Source organism: Leuresthes tenuis, unplaced genomic scaffold (assembly GCF_036924035.1).
Source record: "Leuresthes tenuis unplaced genomic scaffold, fLeuTen1.0.hap1 SCAF_18, whole genome shotgun sequence".
In the NCBI taxonomy this organism is placed as follows: domain Eukaryota; kingdom Metazoa; phylum Chordata; class Actinopteri; order Atheriniformes; family Atherinopsidae; genus Leuresthes; species Leuresthes tenuis.
Genome location: NW_027325372.1, coordinates 7,238,668 through 7,263,881, shown reverse-complemented (window position 1 = coordinate 7,263,881; position 25,214 = coordinate 7,238,668). Strand labels below are relative to the sequence as shown.

Genomic DNA, 25,214 nt, shown 5'->3' with positions numbered 1-25,214 from the left:
TCACCACTTTTTCTTTTGCCCTCCGCTTCCTCAGGTTTTCTTAAGGACACACTGCACCCCATGCTGAGACATGTCTACTCGCTCTTTGGAAATCACCTTGTTGGTGCAAAAATGAAAAATGATACTCACGATATTACTCATGCTGACTTATCTTTGGCATTTGTTGCAACAAAAGGGGAGCAAATGATGTTTCTAAAGGCACAATTTAAAATGTGCTCTTTGCTGAGTGATCTGGTACTTGTAGATGCGATTCTGGTTCACCTCCTTTAATTTTGTGCCTTTTTTAATGCTTGAATGTTCAAAGAAAAACACTGAAAGACTTCCAGAATGCCTGGAGAATTATTACTCAAGGCCACTTTAAAAGATTACAAGTACGAGTACGAGTAAATTGAGGTGTGGCTCAAGACTTTTGCTCAGCACTGTATTTGTTCGTTATTCTTGGTCCTACGAGGCTGGATCCATTGTATTGGTCACCTGATGAGTCTGAGGGGTGTTGGGATAATAAATGGAACAGGGGAGGTTTTCCGTCATCTAAGCCTGAAACAAACTAGACCCTCCCAGCATATAGAACACTGTTGGTGTCTTTTATTTGTAGGTCTTTTGCATCTCTTTGTTGTTTTTTAGTCTTTAGTTCCATACAAATTTTACTATTAAACCAAGAAATGTTTGGCCTTTTTACTAAGACTTTTTGTTTCCTCTAATTAATGAGTTTTGAATAAAATTTCAGGATTTTTTTCAGGATCTTCTCTTTTTCTTAACTGTTAGTCTCAGTGATCTGCTTAAAAGGGACCAGACATCTCATCTTTCAGTTGTTTTGAATCTCTTTGAGGTCTTTGTTTTTTTTTGTTTCTTTCCTTTTTTGATATATTTTTTTTAATTAAAATGCAATCTTTATTAGATGTTTAAAGATTAAAACTGGTGTCGCATGTAGTGCACAAATAATCTAATTATACATTTGTATCTACAGTTCATGACGACAACGAACATTTATATTGATCTACTAAACGCGGGGAGTTTATAAGTCGAATTTGAAGATGCTATGTCTGTGTTTTTGCTTCCTGCCCATCTGTCCGTCCCAGAGTACTGACAACATGTTAGAGAACACGAGTTTAACTGGGTCCTGTCCCCTTTACCCTCTACTCGAATAAGACCAAAGTAATCCCAGAGCCTGTTGACCAATCGTGTGGCTGGGTGTCCTCTCCCCCTCCTCAGATGATGGTAAGCCGCTGTTTTGGGAATGAGCTGAACTCTTTGACCTTGATCCCGCGACCCTGTGCTTAAGTGCACAGAGCTAACCTAGTTGGAGTACGGCCTTCTTTGAACCTGGTTTTGTTTTTTTGTTGTTCTGTTTTTTTTTCCAGCCAACTCGGCCCTTTGACCTCCAGGCCCCTCTCGGAAGCACCAATTAAATTGATGATCGCTCTGACCTCTGACTTTCTGGAAATCTCTTCAAATTTTCATCAAATTTTCATCTAAATCATCCCTCCTTTAGATATATGACATCTGATAATGAAAGAAGAAAGCTGAACTCACATCTTTGCAGATGAAACTGAGCGGATCCACAGGATGATCTGTTTACTGCTGAATAATCTTCCTTTGTGCTTGCTTCATTTGCACTGGTGCTTTATGTTTATGTTGAAATCTTTCTCATTGAGAGCTACATATTTAGGCACTGAGGTGCTTCAGCTTGCAGAAAGTTTCCTTTTTCCGTCCTACATGGTCACTTTTACACAAAGAAACTCTGCATGATTACATCTCTGCTGGAGTGAAGTCTGTGTTCACGGACAAACTCTGACAGGAAGGACCCCGACCTGAGGGGATAATTAGTAGAATTATTGTGCCAGTGTAAAAGTAAGTTCAGTAATGCTCATAGTGCAGACCCTCAGCTTTTATTTGATGGCAGACGGTTTTTTGGAGGCACAGCTCCTTAATATGTAGAACCATCTTTAATGTAATTGGATTAATTTACGTCACCACAAGTAAAATGTTAATTAATACAATTTTAGAATCCTTTGCAGGCAAAGAGTGCCTGAAGCCTGGAAGCAAAGCATTGGTTTCCTCCTTTTTGGTTGTTTGTTAGACCTTGATTACAGCTGTCTTCAGTTTGTGGGTTTGTTGTCCTCTGTGAATTTAGTTTTATCTTTAAAAAGTGAAATGCAGCTTGATAGTTGAAATCAGGTGACAGACTTGACCATTGTGGAATATTCCACTTTCTTAGCTTCAAAAACTGCTGAGTTGCTTTTGTAGTTCAAAACTGAATTCTTCATTTTCCATCTTCAATGTGAATCCAGTTTACTCTGCTGAGTCAGTCTGGCAGTTTCTGTCTTATGTCACATAGTCTCTAAAACCTTGTGGGAAGCCACGCATGCCATATCATCACTCTGCCTGCAACTTTCACTTTTACAGAACATGTTGTAGCTTTAGATCAAGATCTGTTGAAAGCCTTCCTCATACTTCTTTTCCTCCTCCCTTCAGTCTGCTACTGGTTGATCATAGTTTTGTCAGAATGAACGACAGCCTTAATATTCTTAAGGCTTCTTAAAAGTTTGCAGCGCACGTATTTGCTCTTGTTAAAAATCCTCTTTATGGTAAACTTTGATAAGTCTAACTCCTGGAGAATGTTTTTTTTCTTTTTTTCTCTTGTCTGGATGCTGTGAACGAGTCTTTCTGAAACATGTAAACGATCCTAAGACGAATGCCACACTTGGAATCAGCTGCAGACCTTTTACCTGTTTCAATGACAAAAGGATGTAAAAGAAATAATCTATTCCTGTCGTTGATGCAGTTTCTGAGTCAGTGGTCCTATTAGAGAACAGTGGAAATTATTTCTGTAATATCCATCAACAGAGCAAGTGTAACATTTTTATAATGTTTCAGAATTCGAAAAGATACCATTTTCTGAGTCACATTCATTTGGAAATAAACATTAAACATGAGCAAATAAAAAGATGGGGTGCAGTCACACCTCACTGCTGCCACAAGTAGTCATCATTGCTATTATTGATCAATGGACAGTTTAATTTCTCATTTTAATGTCAGAAAAAGGTAAAAAAGACCCCCTCAGAAATGTATTGAACATTTTCAGGTGGCAACTTTTGGTCAGCAGAACCGCCAAATATTTAATGTGGAATTAAATTAAACGAAGACGGTCACCCAAATGATGAATGAACCAAATGATCAAATGCTTCTGTCAGGCAGCCAGATAATGAATGGGTTGTTCCTGCTCGGCATCTCGCCTGTTGGAACGTACCTGGTGTTTTTAAAAGGTGGTCAGAAGAAGCGAGAGTGTTCAGTTGTTTTACAGAGTGGTTTCTAGTTAGCTTTGGTGTAATGAAGGACCACAGCGTCAGAGAGAGGCTGTGTATATTGTACCAGCAGTACAGGAGTTTTGTTTCTTACCCGCCATCAGAACAGTGTTTGAGGATTGTCTGTAATTTCATGATGTGGAGTTCTCTCTTTTTCCTACGTCTGAGTGCAATCGATGGATCTCCTGTGGATATAACATTACGGTAAAAACACTTTGTGCCTGATGGGCCAATGTTGATGCTGTTTTTTACTCCAAAATGAGAGATGGTGAAGAATAAGGGAGCTGTGGAGACAGAGCAAAGAGTTTCTGAAAATCCCTGAAGCACTCACTGATAACTCGATGATGGTCATGGTGTTTGATCTGATTTGATGACATCAGCAGTGAGAGAGTCCACACTTTCCACTCTAAGGGCTGCATTGTATTTAAAAAAACATGGTTTATTGGTGCTGGTTTTGGAAAACAGAGATTGGTGCACACAAGACTCATTTAATTGACTGTTATAGAAAACAAGCTAAAGACTTATAGAAAAGTAAATTATATTTAGCCTTTTTTCCACAGTAATGACATGCTGCATTGCTATCAGATGGAGATTCTTCTCATTCTTTTACCTGGTAACTAAATTTCAAAATGGACCAACATATTTGAAACTATTATTTACAAGAGAAGGAACATTTGTTCCTGGAGTTTATAATATTTCTCCAGTCTTCTTGAAGGACATTCCAAAGCTCTTCTTTGGATGTTGGCTTTCTTCAGTTAGCGCACCAGGTCCAGAGATATGCCAAGTTTTCAACTAATAACATGAATTATTTATAGTGGTTTAACAAACAGTAGATATTCCTTTTAAAATGGTCAAGGACAAGAAAGCCTGGTGAACTGTGGCTCAAGACCACAGTTTGCAAAATAATTTAAATAATGGGGTGAGGCTCAAGAGTGTTGCATAGTGTTGTGCAAATGAAGGGAAAACATCTGGCATCTGCCAAATGATATTAGGACAGTTTTTTATTTTATTTAGTCATGGTAAATGTCAGCATGGAAGAATAATGCTGATCAGACGGTCAGAAAACAAGACAAAACTAAGGGTGAGAAAGTGATTGATGGAGCACATATGAGATGAGAACAGATGGAGATGACGGTGATGAAGTGAGGACAGATGAAGTGAGTTACAGGATGTTCATTAGCAGACAGCCTTGATGAGACGGAGAGGGATGGAGACAGGATGGAGATGCATCAGAGTTTTAAGTAATGAGAAAAGAGAAGATTGAGTTGATTAATTCTTCAGGATGAAGGAAATTGAAGTGAACAGGAAGAAACTATTGAATCAATGAGTTGATTAGAAAACAAAGGAGATTTTAAGAGATTAAAGAAGAGGAGGGGATGGGGAGGAGGTGCACAGAGGAAACAAGAAAAGAACGATGAGAAGATAAGAAAGGACTATAGGATACATTTCAGGTTTCTGAATCCATATATTCTGGTGTATGTTATAACAATTTTAAAGCTCATTAAAGAAATTATTTTGGATTTTTCAACTTATAAATATGTATGATAGCCAAGTTTCATGGCATCATATGTTCTTTCTACAGGAAAGAATATGTAAAATTTCATGAATTGAAGTCAGATATGTGATATAATAAAAAAAATAAATAAATAATTGATAAAGACAATAAAAATTTAAAAAAAAGATGAGAAACAAAGTGAACGAAAGGCTGCAGATAAGTGTAAGGTTTGTAGAAGAATAAAGAGGCTGCAGTTGATACAGTTTTTGTTAACGCAAGAGAAGTGGAATTGATGTGGATGAGAGAGAGAAAAAGGATGAAAATGAAAATTAGCAACCGCAGCTTCAGAGGATGAGAGAAAAGGAGAGACTTATATTCAAGAAAGGATGAGAGAAATCAAACAGATGGTGGTGAGAGGAAGAAAGGGAGGAGGAGACGAGTCGACGATTCATGACCTAAAGACGATCCAGCTCATTAACTTTCCATTTTTTACGTTACCATGGAAACGGGAGACAGGAAGGTTGTGTGTGATGAGGATAGTTGTGTTGGACAGATCACATCTGAGAAATAATGACCTTTACTTAAATCATGGCTGGATAACTGAACCATGAATAGGGCCCAGGCACAGGTACCAGAGGGGCCTTTCACTGTCTGCATGAAGTGGCCTCATATTTTCATCAAAAGAGTTCAATTAAAATAAATTAAAAGGGATTTAATTAATAAATACAACATGTCACAAATGACTTAAAAACTTAAAAACAACCTGCAAGAGTTAGAAACAGCAATAAATGCGCAACAAAGATGCACAAAATGACCACAAACTGAACTATTTTTGATTGATTTCACAAGGTTGTTCTTTTTTAGTAAAGTTATACATGTTTAAATGTCAGAAAGATATAATGGGAACCACATTTTCATCGGGTTGACCCAACTTCACCAAATGTTGTTTCTTTTTTTCTTTTAAAAATAGCTTCCAGTTGTGCTGAATTCACTCACTAGACTTGGTGATCTGTCAGAGCGAATGTATTCAGGTTAACCAAGTTGGTATCCTCTTTATAGGGGTCATATATGCCTTTTGAGCTTTTTTTATACATGTAAAAAGAAATACATAGTTGCAAAGTCTGAAGTCCACATCAAAGAGTTTTTCTCTCCCACACAAGACGCTGCACCGGAATTCCTTCTTTGTAGTCCAGCATCATCAATCTGTTAAAGCGATTTCACGCGGTTATTCACATATTGGCCACTTTTCTGTCGTTGTTTCGCTGCAATGGTGCATGCTAATTCACCACTGCAGTGTGTGTCTGTCCATTAATCTCACTGCAGCAGGTCCCACTTGTCTTGGTCTAATATCCATCTAAAAATGTTACAAAATAGCATAAAGTGGGTAATTCATACATTGCATTGGTGACACATTCAGTTGCCTCCGGATTAATAGAAAGAAATGCGTGTGTGAAACTTAACGATATCACCATGAAAGATGTTTCCCTTGTTGCTACTTGATGGCTAGTTTTTCACACCTAAGATAATGGATCAGTGTCTGACTTACATTCCACCATTACCTACAAATCATCTGATCCATCAGGGCGAACTGTAAATCAAGGCTTCTTAAAGAGACAGGAAGTCAAACAGATTTGTGTAAGATTTGTGCATATATTCATTATAGGACAATCTATAGATTTATGAATAATAAACCTATTCTAGTTTTTCCTCCAAAGCAAAATGATAAGCTAAAAGGATAATTATATTGGCTCTTTAAATCTCTTCAAATGTTACGTTGCTATCAATCAACTTTAACTGAACTTTAGTATTTCTTTGGTATTTTAAGGCCAGTTGGTAAGTTCACATCTTTTTTACCTTGATGTGGAGAAAAAAGTAGTCGGACTCACCTTTGGAGCCTTTTATGGGGAATTTATTAACAGGAACAACTTCAAAACGTATAACATGGCAGTATACACAGAATTCCCAAAAGCTTGTGAGATCCTCTTATACTTCCTGATGTCATTATGTGACCTAAACCCAATCTCTGTCCGGCACCACCGTGTCTGAGATTGCTGCACCATCTTCTTCATCGCCTGGACAGAGAACGTTCTGATCCTAAACAAAATGTGGTTAGAGCAGGGTCACGGCCCTGCTCTCTCCCACAACCTTTATATCAAATGATTTAGATTTTATTTTGCAACCCTGTTTGGAGCACTTTGTAGCTTGATTTTCTTTCCACACTTTTACAAATCAGGACCATACTTATAATTTTAGAAAAATACCTATTCAGCTCAAATTCTATAACTGCCATTTGTCCTGATTTGCATGTAACCAAGTAGCTAACGCTACAACTTCTTTTCAAACATCCATCTTTTATTATGGTTAAGCAGGATGATGACGGATGAACGTATGGAGCTTTAGATTCCTTTAAAGGTCATTAGACGAGTCATAAATCCCAGCTGTGCTCCTACAGAGATTGAATATCATTAAGGATTCTTGAACATCTGTTTATTAAAAACTGCTGCAACACTGTTTGATAATTCTTATTTGTCATTGCTATGTTGTTGTGAAAGCTCTGGCAGCACAAAAGTGGTGGTCCTGCCAATAAAGCTTTTAGTCTGTTGGGATTTGCTGAGATTACATAAAGTCAGAAAACTGGAAGAGAGGAAGACGGACAAAGAGCTGTCGAAAAAGGAAAAAAAAAAGCTTATCTAAAATCAAAGTAAAAGTAAAGAAGATGGAGGGCTAAACCACTGGAGAGGACAAAAATGGATAAATAAGATAAGTAAATGTCAGTGTGGTGATGAAAGTAAATCTATAACCGCAGACGGACAGAGGCTGACAGTCACAGAGGATTATCCCCTGGAAAGATCACATGTGGGATTAGTGCAGGACAAACAGATGAAAATCTCACTCTGCCCATTTGCTTGCTTGTGCGTTTGTTTGAGCTTGTTTGTGTGTCTGTGTGATATGGATGACAAAGATCAGAATTGCTGTTGAGAGGTTTAATATGTTTAGCAACTCAAACAGAAGAATAAACATGAAAACAAACCTCAGAGGAAATGACATGAGCATCATAATCGTGTCCATGGAAACCACTGACCACAGCCAATCGAAGGGTCTGGTTTAATAATGACAGACTTTTTATGGCTGCCACTACTTGTTAGCAAATAGTCATCCTGATTAATTGATTCGTTTTGCCTCTGATAGTTTCCAAGACACAGAGGGGGTGTCATTATAGGTTTATCTTTGTTCAGTTATTAATACAAAACAACAAAATGTTCAGTAGTTCCAGAAAGTTGTTTTCGTTGCAGAGGTAGGAAATGTGTTTGGCATCTTATTATCACTCAGCCTTATGCAAATTGCCAAGCTTTGATTTGCAGCCAGAATGCCTGTAAAAACAACCTCTCAATTCTAACTCTGCATACTCTGCAGTGGCTCTAAATGCAAAGTATATCCCCAGAGCATCACTTTTCCATCCTGGAATGGATGCATCGCTATGGCAATGTGAAAAATGTTGTTAAAGTGTTTGCTTTATGATGTACTTTATTATGTATTACCCAACCCTGATAGTTTCCTGACCTTAACCACACACTTCAATGCCTAACAAAGTGATAGGCTGCAGTAGAAGAACAAAAGAAGTTACAATAAAGATGGGAAGTCAAAATATCGTTCTGTGTTAGGGCCTGTTTATGGAGGTATCCAGGGTTGGGTCTGTCTCAGCCCCTGCAGAGTGATGGATTCTTTTTTCTTTTTTCAACACAAAACAACACACATTCAGTCTTAAGTCCACAGATCTAACAGCCCAGAAACTTTGACGATGATGCAAAGCGTTGGTTAAATGCAGATTGGCTGTAAAGTGGTTCAAGCCTCACGGGTGGCGACTTCATAACAAGGACGACAAAGTGCCGAAGATCATAAATGGCAAAGAAGCACAGTTGATGATGACAGAAGATCACTGGACGACCTTCATTATGTGAACACTTAGTTTCACTTGAACACAAAGTAGATATTTGTCGGCAACACCACCAACATAACCAAGGACAGCCCACGTCTCACATTGTTCCACATATTTATGAGACTGCCCTCAAGTGGGGGCAAAACAGTATAACATGCAGTCACGTGTTTATAAAGCCCAAAAGCAGAGCAGTCACAGAACCATGTTCAAACTGTTGAGAACCCAGCACTGCAATAAGAAGTTTTCCTTTTCTGCATTTACTATGGGTTCAGTTGATGCATCACTTACCACCGCAGAGGGACAGCTGAGCAGTGTAAATTTCTGCTAAAGGGACCTGAGACCAACCAGCAATATGTGAGGAGTTTGGAATGAGAATGTGCCTGTAAATAATCATGATGGTAAAGCCAGTGCTTGTATATAATAAAAATAAAAAAAATACAGTGCCACATTTTGGTGACTGTCAGGGGAGCTGTATAATTGCTGGAAGACGGCTAAATTGAGAGCTGATGCAGACATTTTTGGTGACTCAAAGAAAATACTTATATATATTGCAGATTAAGCATATTAAAAAAAATGTTTGACTGGTGATGTATGATTTAGAGCCTGATGCTCAAGAAATAAAAAAATGATTCATTTCTAATCCTACAAATTCACAATTAATCCTTCCATCCATTTTCTTTTCAGGCTCTCGAGGTGGCTGCAGGTTGTTGCAACTGCTGTAGGCCTCATTTCCAAAGGGTGACATAAGCCAAAAAATAAGGACTCAGTTTCTTTTATAGGTGTATTAGGGTTAAGCGAGCTGATGGTTTAGGTGTATCAGCTGATGGCTTTGAAGAAATATTTGGGCGATTTTACAGTATGATTGCTCTCTTCTTGATGTAACAAACAATGGGGATCTGATACAAAATCAGTTGTTTCACAGCTGAAGGACCAGCGGGTGGATTTATTAGAAGTTTAACTTTTGAATTTTTGCAACAGATCTGCTATCACAAAATGTTTTGGCTTGCTTGCACAAGTAAACAACCAAAGCCCACTTGGAACCAGACATTCTCTTTGTTTCCAGTACAACATGTTACCCACTCCATGATCATTGTTGTTTCCCAAGTAATCACCATGAAAGTAGGGTCTCCAGTCATGATTTGTAGTCATTCAGCTGCCATGACACAAAAACACAAACAAGGATCTGTGCATTCCAAGCTGCTTTATTTGAAAGCAGTTGTTTATTTCTTTTTCTAACTCATTATTTTTGACATTTGGGCACACTGCACATTTCGGTTTCATAGCAAAAAGTTGTATGCCAGAACTTAAAAGCCAGATGAGTTCAGAAGTGAGTTAGCTGATGCATCCAGAGTGTAAATTCCTGTGACATTCTGTGGCTATGGGGACCATAAATTCTGAAACGCATGGTGTGGTTTGATGCTCCCTCCTTCTCGTTGTTTGGTCAGCACATAGCGACTTCATTCCAACTGAACCAATCGGGTTAGAGGTGGAAATGGTGCAAAAAGCTGAGTTGCTGATGATCCTCAGTGTTGATCATCTGTCAGTGTGACATATCCGACTCCACACCTCCTGCTTTCTGTGCTGCTTCACAGTCTCCCGGATCCTCCTCTGTTTGATCATGTTGGGCAGGTCACCTCTAATTGGTGCCTGCTCCTTCTAATGGCTCCTATTACCTTGTTAGGGAAGGTTAGGTCGTGCAAAACTTTCTGCTGCCACCTCACTAACAAGCCAGCTTGCTTTCGTTAAGAGGAGAGTTTTATTTAAAGGACTGCAGAGCAAACGGCACTGAGGAGATGGAGGTGGAGAGAATCTTGCTCTCAGCTCACATTAAAACTAAACAGCTGGGAATGAGTTCTCTCTTTCTTCAATCTCTTCAGTTGCCTTCTGATCCAGCAAATAAGGGAAATATCTCCGTCATTAATTTCCTCTCCTTCTCTCGGCATGTGTTGATCCTCTTGTGGCCAAGTTGTTTTTTTTTTTGTTTGTTTTTTTCCATGAATGAAATCAGCTTCACAGATTGGCCTCAAGCCAAACATTAGCGGATTAGATTTCCTTCAGCGGGTAGTTTTGCCACCAGATGAGATTTAAATCCCTCAGAAATTCGATCTACAAACCTCAGCGTAAAGAAATCCAAGTAGCTTCAGAACGTGATGAATCAGTACCAAAATGAGTCAAGCGTCTTGGTGTAACATGTGAGGCACCTGCCTGGTGCATCCTCATATTATAAGATGGATTTCCCTTTTTGTGGATTTCAGATGCTGTTTGCATAATTTTAACTTCAGGGTCTCAGCTATACTGACAGATGAAAAACACTCGGTTTACAAAGAAGCAAAGTGTTGCACGGCTGTGGTGGCTGACTTCACTGCTGTTTTTATTGTGGGACAGGCAAACTGATCCAGGGAGTATTACTTTACACCAAATAGTGCAGAAAAGCCTGCAGACACTTGTTCTTTATGGGAATTATTATCATCGACTTACTCTTTAAGCAGAGACTAATGGAGGAAGGTGTGCTGACTTTAAGTCTACACCAGGGTGTAAAATGAACTTGATTTGTGTAAAATGTGGACCACAGATTGGATCTGTAACAATTTCTGCATGAACCTCAAAGACTGTAAAGTTAGTAAAATTGAATAATCTGAAGTATTACCAGTATGGGAATTCCCATCTGGATCAAAAAGTATTTTATGTATCCATTTGTAGGAACTATGAATTGTGGGCAATATGAGGACAGAGGGGTGAGTTTGAGCAGCCTATGACAGTTATATTGTTCACCTTTGTGCCCTTTTTCTCTCCATTCTTAACACCAGCCCTTGATAATAGTCACATATTATAGTTCTTTAAAAACAAAATGATACATTTGAGATCTCAACAGGATCAGTTTGCATTAGATGATTCATCTAAAGTACTTTTTGTAAAATTTTTATTTAGCATGTGTGGTTTGAGTGCTGCAGACCCCCATCACAGCTGCGTGGTCAGATTCTCGTGTCCTCTGTTCCTCAGTTCTTATGATTTTCCTCATCCATCTTTCCTTAACCTCATGAGGTCCAGAAAGAGAGCTGAGGAAAAGACAATAAAGGTTATTTGACCATAATCCCTGTTTTATAAAGATACGATCGCTTCTCATTCCTGAGCTGCTGTTTGAGGTTGAATCAGTTTATTTTTGCTTTCTTCTTGAGGTTACTCCATGCTAATTTTTTTGACGTTAACAAACACAAACCTGCGCATGTTTTTAAAATGTATATATTCCTTATGTTGTTTCAGGACGTCTGAGGGGGTGCACCCCCGCCTCCTGACCTCTGTGTACATCACTACAATCGCCTGAACGACTCGAGGCTTCGCCTGTACGACAGAAAATCTCTCAGACGGTAAATATATTCAGCTTTTCTTTAGTCCTGTTCGTTTTCTGGTTTTAAATGCAGGCTGTTATAGCTACTCAGGTGCTACGCTTCTCAGTTTCAACATTGTTTTTTGAGCTAATGAGATGCGCCTGAAACACACCATAAAGTTGGGTGTTTTTACAGCTAATAGTCTGAGCTTTTCAGAGAGATGTAGATGCCCAATTTACTATCTCTCCTTATTTTTAAGTTCTCCTCAAGTGTAGATAGTGTGATGAGACTGCAAGGTAAGTGCAGTTGTATCCTTTTATGTTTGGGTGCATATTGGAGGGATAAGCACTGGATGGGGCCCAGGTTTGCAGCTCTAAAATATAAAATCAGTTTGCTGTTGGCAAAGTTTTATTATGATGGGTCGGCATGTAAATGCTGTGCAGAAAACTCTAACCTGCCCTGGTGTCTGCAGTTCAGATCTATCTCTTATGTAATAGCTTTCCTCTGAGCTAGCTGTGCTTTCTGGTACAAAAACATGTCACAGATTTACAAAAACAGTTTGACATCGATTTAATTCTGCAACAAATCTCAGTAGCACCGTAGTGATTAGATTGGAGTCATTAAAGCGCTGTTGGTATGCAGTCACTCCCTTTGGTTTATTAGCCGAAATCAGTTGAAACTTATCTGCAATGGCATCAGCATCACTGTATGTGTTGTAAATAATTTGGAATATCAGCTGCTTTTGACGACCAACTGAAGCTCCCAGCCGCAGTGAAGGCCTCACAACATGCCTCTTTCTAACTGATGTGAACATAAGCTCATTCGTTTTCCAGCAGAGTCTCATTACATCAGAAACAATAAAATAAATAAGCTGCTTACAGAACATCTGCTCCGTGTGTATGGCTGTGTGAACCCTGATGTGTGCTCGGTGTTATTAAATCACGCCTTCAGTGTCACTTCACAATGATGGTTCATTCCCCTTTTTTTTCTCCACATTTTCCTGCACACAGCCTCCTCTGTTTTGCTGTAGATTGTAGCTTTAGGCAGTCTCTGTGGAAGGTCTGTCATGCATGTGGGTTGTTTGGGATTTAGCCTCACAGACAGGTGAAAATTCTGCCATTCTGTGTTGTGTCTGCACAGCTACTTTACAGTGATGGACTTAAGATAAACTCACTGACACCTTGAGTCGATGTCAAGTTCACCTGCTGGTACAGATTAAACTTTTCACTTTCGTTCACACAAGCAACCACAATAGGATACATAAGAATACTGGCATATCTTGGATTTATTATTTTTCTTTTTATTATCATACAGACAGACAAGCAGTTGCATTGCTGACTTTCTGATTTTTCTCGAATGCTTGGCACTTTGTTATAAAGCTGGGGGATTTTAAGCCAATATATTATATGGAACTGTGTTAAATTATAGCACTAACAACAACATAGAAACTACTGGTGTGCAGACAAACTGTAACAACACCATGGAAATGGGATGATGGGTTTTCTCCTTCAAGTCCAGAATCTAAATGAACATGTCTGGCCTGTAAAGCAAAGTATTGACTGTGACATTTTTGACTGGCTGAGGATTTATTCTGTCTTTTATTCTTTTTATGGGAGCATTTTTCAATCTGGCTCAGCGAAAGCCTCCTCTAAGCTGCCTTCGATAAGTGTTTCCTTGCCTTAGTGGCCTCTGTTAGGTTTACCTGCTTTCGACAAGAAAATGAACATCGGTGTGAAATGAATACATTGTTACAGGGAACTGGGAAAGGGAGGAAGGCATGAAATTAAGGAAAAAAAGAAAAGTTTAGGAATGAGTAACAGAAGAAGGGGAAGATTTGCTAGAATTTGTTGAAATGCATCCCTCCATTATACTTCTGTCTCATCACTCTTTATCCCATCTATTTTCTATTTGTTTCTGCCAGTTTTTCTTTTCTGTTGATCTTCCTCTTCCTTGTTCCTCTGTTCAATTTCATAATTACTTTTCCATCTTTCAGCTTCCTTTGTTTTTCACACATTCATAATCAGTCATTCTTTCTTAATTTATCACACTTCTTTTTTTCTAACTTTCTCTTTCATCCTCTTGCCCATCTTTCACCCTTGCATTAATTTACTCTCAATCACTGTTATTCATAGCTTTTTTTTCACCATCCGCTCTCATTAACTTACATTCATTCATCTGCACAGTTGGGTTTTGTTTTTCTTTTCATTCTCATGTAAAATGTTTTATTTCTGTTCACTTGATTCATTTGCATTCTCTCCGGCTGACCCTTAGTTTCCATTGTTCAATTTCACAGATTTTATTCTTTGTTCCCATTAACCCCAATTCACTCGGTTACATTCACAGAAAGGCATTCAAACATACAGACAGCTGCACACACACACACACACACACACACACACACTTTTTAAAGTGTTTTGCTTTGTTGAACAGGGAAAAGTTCACACGTGATGATCAATGCGGCCTTCGGATGTGTGAGAGTTAAAGTCTTTACAATGCACACTGAAAATGAAAATGAATAGATATTATGTAGTATTGTGAGGGCCAGGTGATCCTCTCACAGGGTGTGTGTTTGTCATCAAGTCAAAGAGTGGTAACTGAATAATCTCTGTGTGGATTTGCTGTGTTCTCAATTCTATTTTTTCTGTAAAAGGAAATAAAATCTTTTATTTTACTACAGGTCTGAAGGAACACTTTCGATCATTTCACATTGTTTAACTATGTGCTTTGTGCTTCTTCGTTGCAGCCACATTTAACAGATTTATGATATCTTGTAGCCAGACCACAATCGTAGCCAAATAAAATTAAGATTTTTGCCTGATAAAAGAATTCTAACTGCTTTTCTTTCTCTCTATAACATATTTATACATTTGTTTGTTTTTTAGCTTGTGCTCATTTGCACAATCAATGCATCTCCAAATATTAATTTGTTGTTGCTAACTTAGCTGCACTTGGTACAAGCCAAGAGATGCTATCGCGACTGGGGATTTCAATTGTATAATGAGTGGGTTTGAGGTATGCATGTGAATTGCTTGGCTTACTGACTTAGCAGGTCAGTGAGTGATGAAGTGTTGAGGAGATACTTTCAGCCTCTTAGTTTCCACTTTAAGTCAGTGGCTTTGACACAGATAGCAGCTCTTCTGACTCCTCGGCCGTCTTATAGCATTTTCTTCATTACATGGAATGGCTCAACTCTACTCCATATGAATAGCGGCTGGCATCAGATACACTACCTTGGCTGCTGGTGGCCTGCAAACCTGCAGACTGTGGCACACTGTGACGTTCTTCCGATAATTTATTTAGATCTAAAAGCTGTCAGTTGGATGGATTAGCATTGATCCACAGATATAGGCTGTGTTTTCAAGACCTACGTACTTATTTTGTGTTGTTAAAATATCCAAAGCTGGATAGATGAATGCACAATAACAACACGAAAGAAACTAACAAAACAGGACCTGAAGCCTTTGTCCGAAACTTGTTCAGTAAGCAAACTAAGTACTAATTCTGCTTGTATTCTATGCATGTAGTGTCTGAAAACTGTGGCAAGATTTAGGACATCAGACTTTGGATCAGAATCCAGCTTTTCCTTTACATTTTAAAGATGTTTACCATGGAAAACAGAGGAAGCAGATCTGCACTGAGTCCAGAAATTGTTTGGCAGCGTCGCCAGAGCCTGCGGTGAACCAGATGAAACGTTGAGCGCTGATTTCAAGCTGCATGAAATCAGGATTTCACAGAGCTGAAAAAATGTGTTGAAGTGTATCCCAAATGTGGGGCCTGCAGATTGATTACAGCTTGGATTTGTTTTGTGCTCCCTCCATAGTTTGATCATTAATACAAGAAACTTTCAAAGAAAACAGACAGAAGCCTGAAGAGAAGAAAAAAGCTTGTTATTATTTTCATTTTGCTCCCTCCATTTATAACTTGGTCTGCTTATGATCTCTGTTTCATTTTAGGTGGTCTCTCCATCACTTTAGATCCTTTAAAATCTTTTTGAAAGAACGTGTCCTTCAGCCTGACATACACAAAAACACATACACACTTTTACACACAATGGGCTGGCGTTTTGCCTGTCAGGATGAAAACTGATCCACATTCTCAGTCTGGCACTCGGGGCGCCCATTCAAGGCCAGCCGACACACACAAACAAGCTCGCCTCACACCAAGTCCGCACACACTTAAAGACACACACCCGCGTTGGTGGCACAGTTTACTGTTCAGAACGAGGCAGACGCATGCAGAAGTGACACGCTTGAACGAAAAACAGCTCAGATGTGCATCTCTAGATGAAGTGAACATGACTCGCTTTTGAAGAATAATCTGTTTCGCAACATTGCAGAAAATTCTGGAAGGCACTCACTTTGGTGGCACAAGGAACGGCTCCGACTGAAGCCCCAAGCTGAGTTGATGCTTTTTAGACATTCACACTACAGCGTTGGATCTGTCTGTTGACTGACATATGGAAAGAAATTAAATTTTATGAGTCTCTTCATGAAAGAAAAACCAGGGGTCCTGTGGTGACTTTGTTTTTCTCTGATTTCTGTCTAACTGCTGATGGAAGAAGGATTGAACGTGTTCACTTTTACCCCCCTGAAGCTGTGGATGGCACTGACCTATTGATCACAGGCATGCGGGCCCAAGGCATAAAGGGGTTCCTGATAGAGCCGCAGAATGAATATTTTTTCTTGGAAAGTCACAGCTCAGTTGAAAGATGCAAAGATGATGAAGGCATACACACACAAACTGAGACACACATTGAAAATGCACTGAATAATCCTCAAACCACTAAAAAAGTTTCCAAAGGGTTACAAAACAACCAAAAGAACTGAGGCTGCAGCTATCAATTTCTTTTTCAATTGATTCATTTTTTTTAATTACTCTTTTTTATTTTTGATAGATTGATTTTGAAGTTGATTAAAATTTTTGTTAAAATAAAAAAATACTATAACTTTGATTGTTCTTACAATTTATATTGGGTCTGCTTGATTGTAATTCTAATCATATTAATGATTATTTTTGGTGAATAATATGTCAATGTTAACATGTTGTATTGAAGTAACATTCATTTATTGGTTCTTTTTTTTAATTAAATGTGTCTTTTTTAACATCAGATTTTCTCCAACGTTGTATATTATAAAATACGGCTGTAGAGCATCAACAAAAGCAGAAAGCAAAAAAAACAAGAGTAATACTGAGGCGTGTCAGAGGAGGTGGTGGGAAACACACAGTTGTTGGCCAGGAGTTGTTCAGACAGGACCACAGAGTGTTTACAATCGTAGCCATTCGCTGGCATGGCTTGTACATAGTCTTACTTAAGTTAAAGCTGTAGTGGGTGGTGTATTCCCAAAGCAAGAGAGAGCTACAACGGACGAAAGCTACAACTCCTCGACCATCCTCCTCTCTGGAAGCTGTAAATGATCAAATCGGTACATTTGCCCTCACACTGCAGACCTTAATCTCATTACCACTTATCAGCCTTCATAATAATCACCTCTGCTGCTGCTGCTGTGACCCGTCCGACACCAATCTCATTAAAGCCTCAAAGTCGTTTTGACGTTCTCCCAATAACAGTTAATCCAACGGCACCAGGCCGCGAGGTGAGCCAAAGTTGATCTGGCACACAAACAGAAAGCTGCCACTGACTGATTTCTGTCAATTACTTAAATTAAAGCAGCTACAGAATTTCAATACAGTGGAGTTGTTATACAAACAACTGCAGACAGTAAGACTTAAAGACGATACAAAGCCGAAGAGAGGCAGCTTGATGAATGGGTTCAGGCAAATAAACCAAAAGGATTCCAGGAGCGTCATTGACTCTGATAGTTTTGGATTAAAGTTACAGACAAATATTAACATGTCTACATCCTAACTATGTGTTTAGAGTCTGATATACTCCTGATAGAATTCTTGATTTGCTGTTACCATAATCTCTAACACACCATTGGCTGCATTGGAGCTGTCAAAGGTGGGGTTCGGTGTCTTGCCAAAGAACATGTCCCCATGTGGTGCAGGGAAGCCAGGAATCAAACCATCCCTGATCATCAAGCAACCACTTTTCCTACGGAGCCACAGCAACTCTAAATGCCTCAGGCATACATCTTTTATTAAGTGTTGTATAACAGTTTTACTGATGCTGCATATTTTCCACCTCAGCCAGCTGCATCAAACCTCTCTCAGGAAATCTTTTTTTCCCCTTTCTTATCTGATGACAAGAAAATTTGCATAAAAACACTTGAAAGAGAGGAAATGTTTTTCACCGTCTTGGAAAACTGTCACAATGTTTAGTACGGCAGCAGAGATGGGGGGTTTCCACAATAATGACTTTTAACATTTATTTCTATCACAAAAAGTTGTCTATTGAGAACTTTGCTCAAACTATTTATAAACCTGGAGTGTTTTTCATAAGTCTACGCTTGTTGTGCCTCATCGTCATGGATGATGAGGTATAAAAGGTGTGGAAAGGAGGGCTCTGGAGCTCTTTGCTAAGCTTTATCAAGCTGGGATTTAAATTTTTTTTTTTGCTTTATTAGGCTGACAGCCATCTATTTGAGAAGTAATTGGAGAATTTTCTTCTTTTGAACAATTTTTTCACCTCTGTTTTTAGTACTTCCATCACAATGAGCATATAAACATATAAAAGGCAGAAGTGCATTGGAATCACTTTGACAAGAAGATGTTGTTTATAGTGTTTTGAAACAGCAGGAGATTTGTGTGAACTCACCAGACCTACATAAATGGTGAATGGACTGTGCACCTCAGGGTCCACATTATTTATTTACTCAGCACTTTTCATCTTTTTTCGTCATTGCAACGTTTTTTTCATATCTGAAAAAAAGTGACTGATTAATGTCCTTTAACTGGCGTCTGGTCAGATTTGCTTTGTATGGCAATCAATTTCAGCACCATGGATAGCGTCATTATCTACCCTTTCTACACACCTCCGGTCCTTTACAGTAACAACGCTGTCTGTAGTGCTGACTTCACCATACAAAGCAGAGCTGATCTAGCATACAAGGTAAGTTTGAACTTTAATTAATTCACGTCTTTGCATGACCTTTGCTTTTAATCTGCCTTCTATAGCTTCATCCTAATCTTTTACAAGTTACTTTGTGTATGAAGACTTCTTAACGTTCAGCTGTTTTGCATAAAAATTCATAGAAAGCTTTAGGCATGAAATGAATTATTCAGAAAAAAAGACAGCTTAAGGGCACGTATTGGATGTAAGAGTAATGAAAAATATAGCCAAATTATATTTTCTGTTCAAAGAGTTTTTTGTGAGATAAGGCATTTATATACTGTGGTGGCAGGGATTGTGTTGACTTGCTAGTCTTCCTCGGCGAGTCTTACTTTGATGGGTAGCCACTGTCATGAAGGAGGAACACACTCTCTCTTCCAGCCTCCTGCTATAACACCTGGAGGTTGAGTGTGTTATGAGCCACCTTGTATGCCACCTTGCCACCACATTAAAGATGTTGACTGTTATTCTTAATAACTGACATAATGGCACTGAACTTCAGATGGCTAGTAGACCTGACATGAGTCCCACTGATGCAGCCCAGATGCCCAAACAGACTTATTGTTTCATCTGTCGGCTCTGCTTCAGTGGGGAGTTAGGCGTACTGCAGAAAGCAAGGGAACAGAGCCAGATTTGTGGGCGCCAATCACATTAGTGTTTTTAAATTCACCGTTTGCATAAAAAGATGTGCTTTTCGAAGCTTTGTCATACAATTCTGGTGATAGCTTTTTTTTTAAATGACTAGGAAATGCACCACTGTCTTTCAGCAAAGCATCGTATTGTGAGCAATAAAAAGTTATCTAATACTAAACAGCTTGACTGAGTTTTGGGAATCATCAATGGGCTTTAGATATGGAGGAATATATGAACCTTGGAATGTCAAATATTAATATCAAAGGCCAACATATATCTCCACTCAGCTGTATTTGAAATATAAGGTCTGTACTTTCACCTGGTGTATTTTTAGATGCTCTTTTTTTTAAAAATGGATGCGATGAGCAAAAAAGAAATAGTATATTCTGCTATCCCAATTTTAAATGTGTGACTTCATATAATTTGTGTTAGTTGTTCACAATATGCTGTCCTGCTGCAGGCGGAACAGTGGACAGTAAAGGGTTAAACATGTTCAAGTTATTGTCCTAACTCCCACAGGAAGGAGTGTAATATTGATTAATCCAGAAGTAAATGTGTAATCGATCAAACTCCGTCTGGTGGGAGGACGGCAGCAGCCGAACCAGATCAGATTTACGATCAAATCTTAATATTGGCCTTTTATATAAATCACTGTAAAACACAGCAGAGACTGGAGCTCCTGTTTCAACCCTTCGTGATGCATTAGTTCTGACTTATAAATGACAGATTGTTTGTGTGAGCAAGCAATCTGACGATTATGTTCAGACTGCAGAAAACAAGCAAGGGCAAGAAGCAGAGGAAGGGTTTTCTGCAGGTAAAGAAAAAAATTTTAAAAAAGCCTGAAAATCTTTTGGTGTAAGGAAAAACAGGGCCTTTTGACAATCACCAGACAGGTATGACGAAATAGTTTGGATGTGACAGGGGCAAATTAGGTGAAATAAGAAATAAAAGTTTCAGGGCACTGCACAGAGGAGAGTAAAAAAGACAAAAAGAAGATAACAAGGAAAGAAAGATTACAATCCGAGAAAGAGGGATGGAGGGAAGAAACTCTAAAATGGCCCATTAGAGTGAAATCTTCACATGGACATAATAAATATTATTTTCCAGATAAAAAGATTAATAGCTTTAATTATACCCTTTGGGTTCTGATGGTGTTGTGGTTCCTTTGGAAACTGTAGAAATGTCGGATTTTTCTCGTTTTAAAGCTCCAAAGAAAAGAGCAAAGAACAAGCCTGTGGTCAGTAATCATGAAATCAAATCAGACCCATCAGTCAGTCTGTGCGGTGTTTAGTTCTCCTGCAGTCTGAAACGAGTCAATTAGTTACTCTTTTAAGAAGCTCTTAATGGTCATATCGACATGTGTTTGATGGGATAAACAAGTTTCAGCCCGAGGTGACAGAGCTGATCATAAAGAGACGATTGAGGCAGACAAATCTACAAATAGATTTACTGGATGAAATCAAACCATAAAATCAGCTTTTATTTTTGCCCCTCTTATCACCTATAAGTTTTACCCTCAAGTTGTTTCATTTTCTGGTGTAGATTCCTGGTGTAGGTCCTGTGCTGTTCATTCATCCTCAGTGTTTAACTTTGGACAAGGTCAAGAAATACAAAAGCTTCATTGATTTGATTGATTACTTGATGACAGCAACACATACTAAAAATGTTGGGGATCAGGTGTCTACATTGTGTGATTATTGTCACAATTTTGCTTTAAAGCTTCAAAGAAGGACTTTTACTGTCTAAAGAATATCAAGCAGAGGAAGTCAAACTGAGACCCTAGTGTTGTACTGTGTGTAAAGCTACAAAAGCTCTTGATTTTTATTTTATTTTTTCACAGATTAAGCTCAAACACATGTATTATTATCACTGAAGATGAATTGGACAAGTAGTACGAGGCTGCATAACTCCACCAAGATTTAATCAAAATGTTCCAAAACCTAGAATATGGATCCAGATCACTGTTAAAAGTTAACAACTTGTAAGCAGAGCTAGTCTTTGAAATGAAAATTTTTATAAAGAATACTGCAAAAATTAAATAAATGTACTCAGAAACCCAAGTACAATGCTCAGTTTTCCAATTTTAAAAACAAAAGTGAATCTTTCTTTGCCCATTTTTCCCAATCACCAAGTTTAATGAAATGTGTCCTAGTATTTCTAGCAGAGATCTCATACCTCTGCCTTGGCTCTTGCATCGTTGGAGGTAGTAACACTGTTGATCACTGAGGCAGAAGCAATTGAGCAACATGTACCTGTAATTAGCCACTTGAAATGTTTTTGATTTCAGATGTTTTGCATACACACTGATTTGTATATCACTGCGAGGGACGGGTCCAAAACCTGAACAAAGGTGCATGTCACGCTGGAACAGGCAGCCTGCACACTGTAGAGTAATAGGCCAGCTGTGATCTTTTCATGCCTCTACCACTCTCCTAACCAGGTGTAAATTACATTAGGAGTCGGCTTAAACAAGGCCGTCTTTTCTCCAAGGTGAGCTCTGAGCGTGTGTTTTTGGAGTGTGTGTTTGTGAGACTAGTCTTTCATTAGAGCAGGTAGTTTGTCTAAGCCTTGTCTCAGTGAATGAGAAGTGACATCAGTGCTGCTTTGGATCCGAGCAGCAAATTAACGATTTGAGGAATAACACACACCTACGCTTAATCACACACATACACACACCCACACAGACCTTTTTGATTGGCTTTTCTTATTGAGAGCCGTGACTCATGTAAGAGTGCTTGGTCACTTGTTTCATATTTTCATTGCTTGGTAGCAAAAGGCAAAAGAAAAATCCCTCAGGTTTGCCCAAGCCTAATTTATTAACAGTTTTCTTTTATACACACCCCCACACACACGTCCACAGTTTCCATCACTTCTGAAGTTGCAATCACTTAAATCCCTTACTTTAACTCACCCAACGTCTCTCCTCTAAATACTGCTGATGTTTTACCTTTCACACAATTTGTATAAAACAAATGAGGATCATTCTTGGTGTTATTTACTAAATGCTGGGAATAATCAAACCGGTTCCAATCCTGTGATTGTCTTCTGGACCAGACCAGTCTTATTCTGAAACTTGTAACGTCATCTCATTGAGTCCAGATATCGTCACACAGTAGTATTCCAGTGGTTTATCAGCCCAGGGCCAAAATGATGCATTGACACAAAAAACCATATGTGCACCTTTTTGGCTCACAAACTTGTATTTATAAAGGAAGAATGTGATGGTGAGAATGTGCTCACCTCAAAACAAAACAGAACATTTGTAATTTGTACATTTGTATTTGTAAATAATCCATATTTCTCAGTATAAATATGTTATCAGTATGATCCTGATCACCTCAGCATGGACTGTGTAGTGTACAGACAGTTCATCTCTTGCAGATAAAACGGGAGTGTTGGTCCTTTGCTGCAGCCCTGATGTGCTGCGTGAGCGGACGTGCTGATTTTGATCCAAACATTTCTTTTATTTTGACCTCTTCAGTCTCTTCAACACTTTGTCTTCCTTACGGGGGACTTACAGGCCTTCGTTAGCTGAAAGATTACTGCCATAATATAACTGAATTGGGCTGTCTACTGTACACAAACAGTGCCTCAACGCAGCATGATCTCATTAAAGGGGAAGACATGCCATCAGTTAACTTTTGACATGGCCCTTTTGTTAACTGAAAGAGTGGGTGTATTCAGACTTCAGCAGGAGCTCATCAGATATGAGGCCCAATACTGTAGTGATGTGAAAGATTTCTAAACCAGTGCCTCTGATATCAGAAGTGTCAATGATTGCCAAAGGAACGCACAATAAACTGTGCTCAGCTAAACTGTCAAGAGGAGGAGTGAAAGACAGTTTGTTAGCACAAGCTGCCTTTTCCTCAAACATTTGAAGTCCTGGAGCTCCACTACAAGATTCCCTGCAGTCAATGCATAACAGAAACCGTCTCACCAAAGGTGCAAAACTGTAAGAAAAAAAAGATCCGTCTGGTTGTGGTTGTTTCGAGGCATTGTCATACTAACTGAACAGAGGATTGTTGTGGATTTTGCTCCCCAGAGAGAGCAGTTTCAGTCAAACTCCTGTGTTTAGGGCAATAATATTGCATCACTATGAACTACACAGAACAGAATCAGCATGTATGCACGTAATTGCACACACATGTTCGTCGCTGAACACCTCTGTAGCTCCCTTTCACCTCCACCTCACAGTTTCATAATGGAGAAATGTAGGGAGTAAAGACTAGATTGTGTTGTCTATGGTTTATGGTGATCAGGAGGAAGAGGATGAAATGAGAAAGAAGCCATGGATGATGTTTCAGATCAAAATACATGAGACAGTAAGGAAGGGAAAATTTTAAGTAATAAGACAATAGAGTGACAGTTCCTTATTTTTAAAAAAATGTTTTCCCAGACCAGTGGAAAAAAAGGAGGAAAAGTAGTCTTTGCCACCTCAGGGACCACCTTTCTCCTTTTCATTTGTCACTTTATATGACATAACAAATCAGGGCAGTGAGGATGCGACAGCAGGGAGGTGATGAAAGAGAGGATGCAAGGAGAGCGTGTCCCCGTCATGCTCTCTTCTTTTCTGCCTTGTCACTGCATGATATAACCTGAGGAGGAGTAAAGGATGAGGGAGGAGGAGGTGTTAGAAGGGAACATAAGAAACTTTCACAAACTGTGAATGTAAAGAAACAAGAGAAGGCAAAGATAAGAGCATAGCAGGGATAAGGCAATGGCAGGGATGACCTGAAGGGAAGCCCAGGGCAAAAACAAGTTGTTTAATAACCTGAAATATAGTAATAATAGGTTTTTAGATTAAAAACAAGGACCAGATAAGATAATAGAAATGGAAAAAAAACAAGAAAATTAGATAAACTTTTAGAAAGTAATTGTTTGTTGTTACCTTACCGTCTTCTGAGATGGAATAATTTGACCTTGCCGAAGGTTTTAGTAAAGTGTTAATTACTTAGAGATAGAAAGCAGAACTAATTAAAGCAGTTTATTAAAACACAACTTTAGGACAAATGAGCTCAACACCAACTAAAATAATTGAGGTCTTAACACTAGTCTTTGAAACACTTTGTATAGGATAACACTGATGATGGAGCAAGCAACAATGATGGTTTAGTGAAGCTTTGACTCTGCGGCACCACTGAATTTGATCATTGATCCGATTCACTCATCGGCACTGAACCAGCTCCTCACAATCAGTTATCTGTAATTGTGAAGCCCTAAATTTGATCTTGCTCAGTGTGCATTTGTGTGTGAGCCTGTGTTTGTGTGTGGTGGCAACTTTGACATAAACATGCCATCAGTATGCTAATTCTTGCAACTGATTGCATGTTACGCTCTGTGGCCTTGCAGGTTAATACAGGGCTATCTGCAAGGCTAAATGCTAATTCCTCATAATTTATAGCTACAGGCAGAGGATGGCCCAAGCCAGATCTGAACACATTATAGCTTTTCACCTTTCTTTTCAGAGTCTTACCCTCTCTTCTTTCTCTGTGTCCTCACAGCGGAT

The 25,214-nt window shown here is 38.9% G+C and overlaps 1 long non-coding RNA gene across 2 annotated transcripts in view; it reads left to right on the top strand.

Annotated features, from left to right (window-relative positions):
• LOC140275641 (uncharacterized) overlaps positions 1-12,081 on the top strand; it is an 80,783-nt gene extending 68,702 nt beyond the window's left edge. For both annotated transcript variants that reach the window (XR_011908421.1, XR_011908420.1), the window contains exon 4: positions 11,999-12,081. This is a non-coding gene — a long non-coding RNA (uncharacterized lncRNA). The remainder of the gene's footprint in view (positions 1-11,998) is intronic.
• The last annotated feature ends 13,133 nt before the right edge of the window (positions 12,082-25,214 follow it).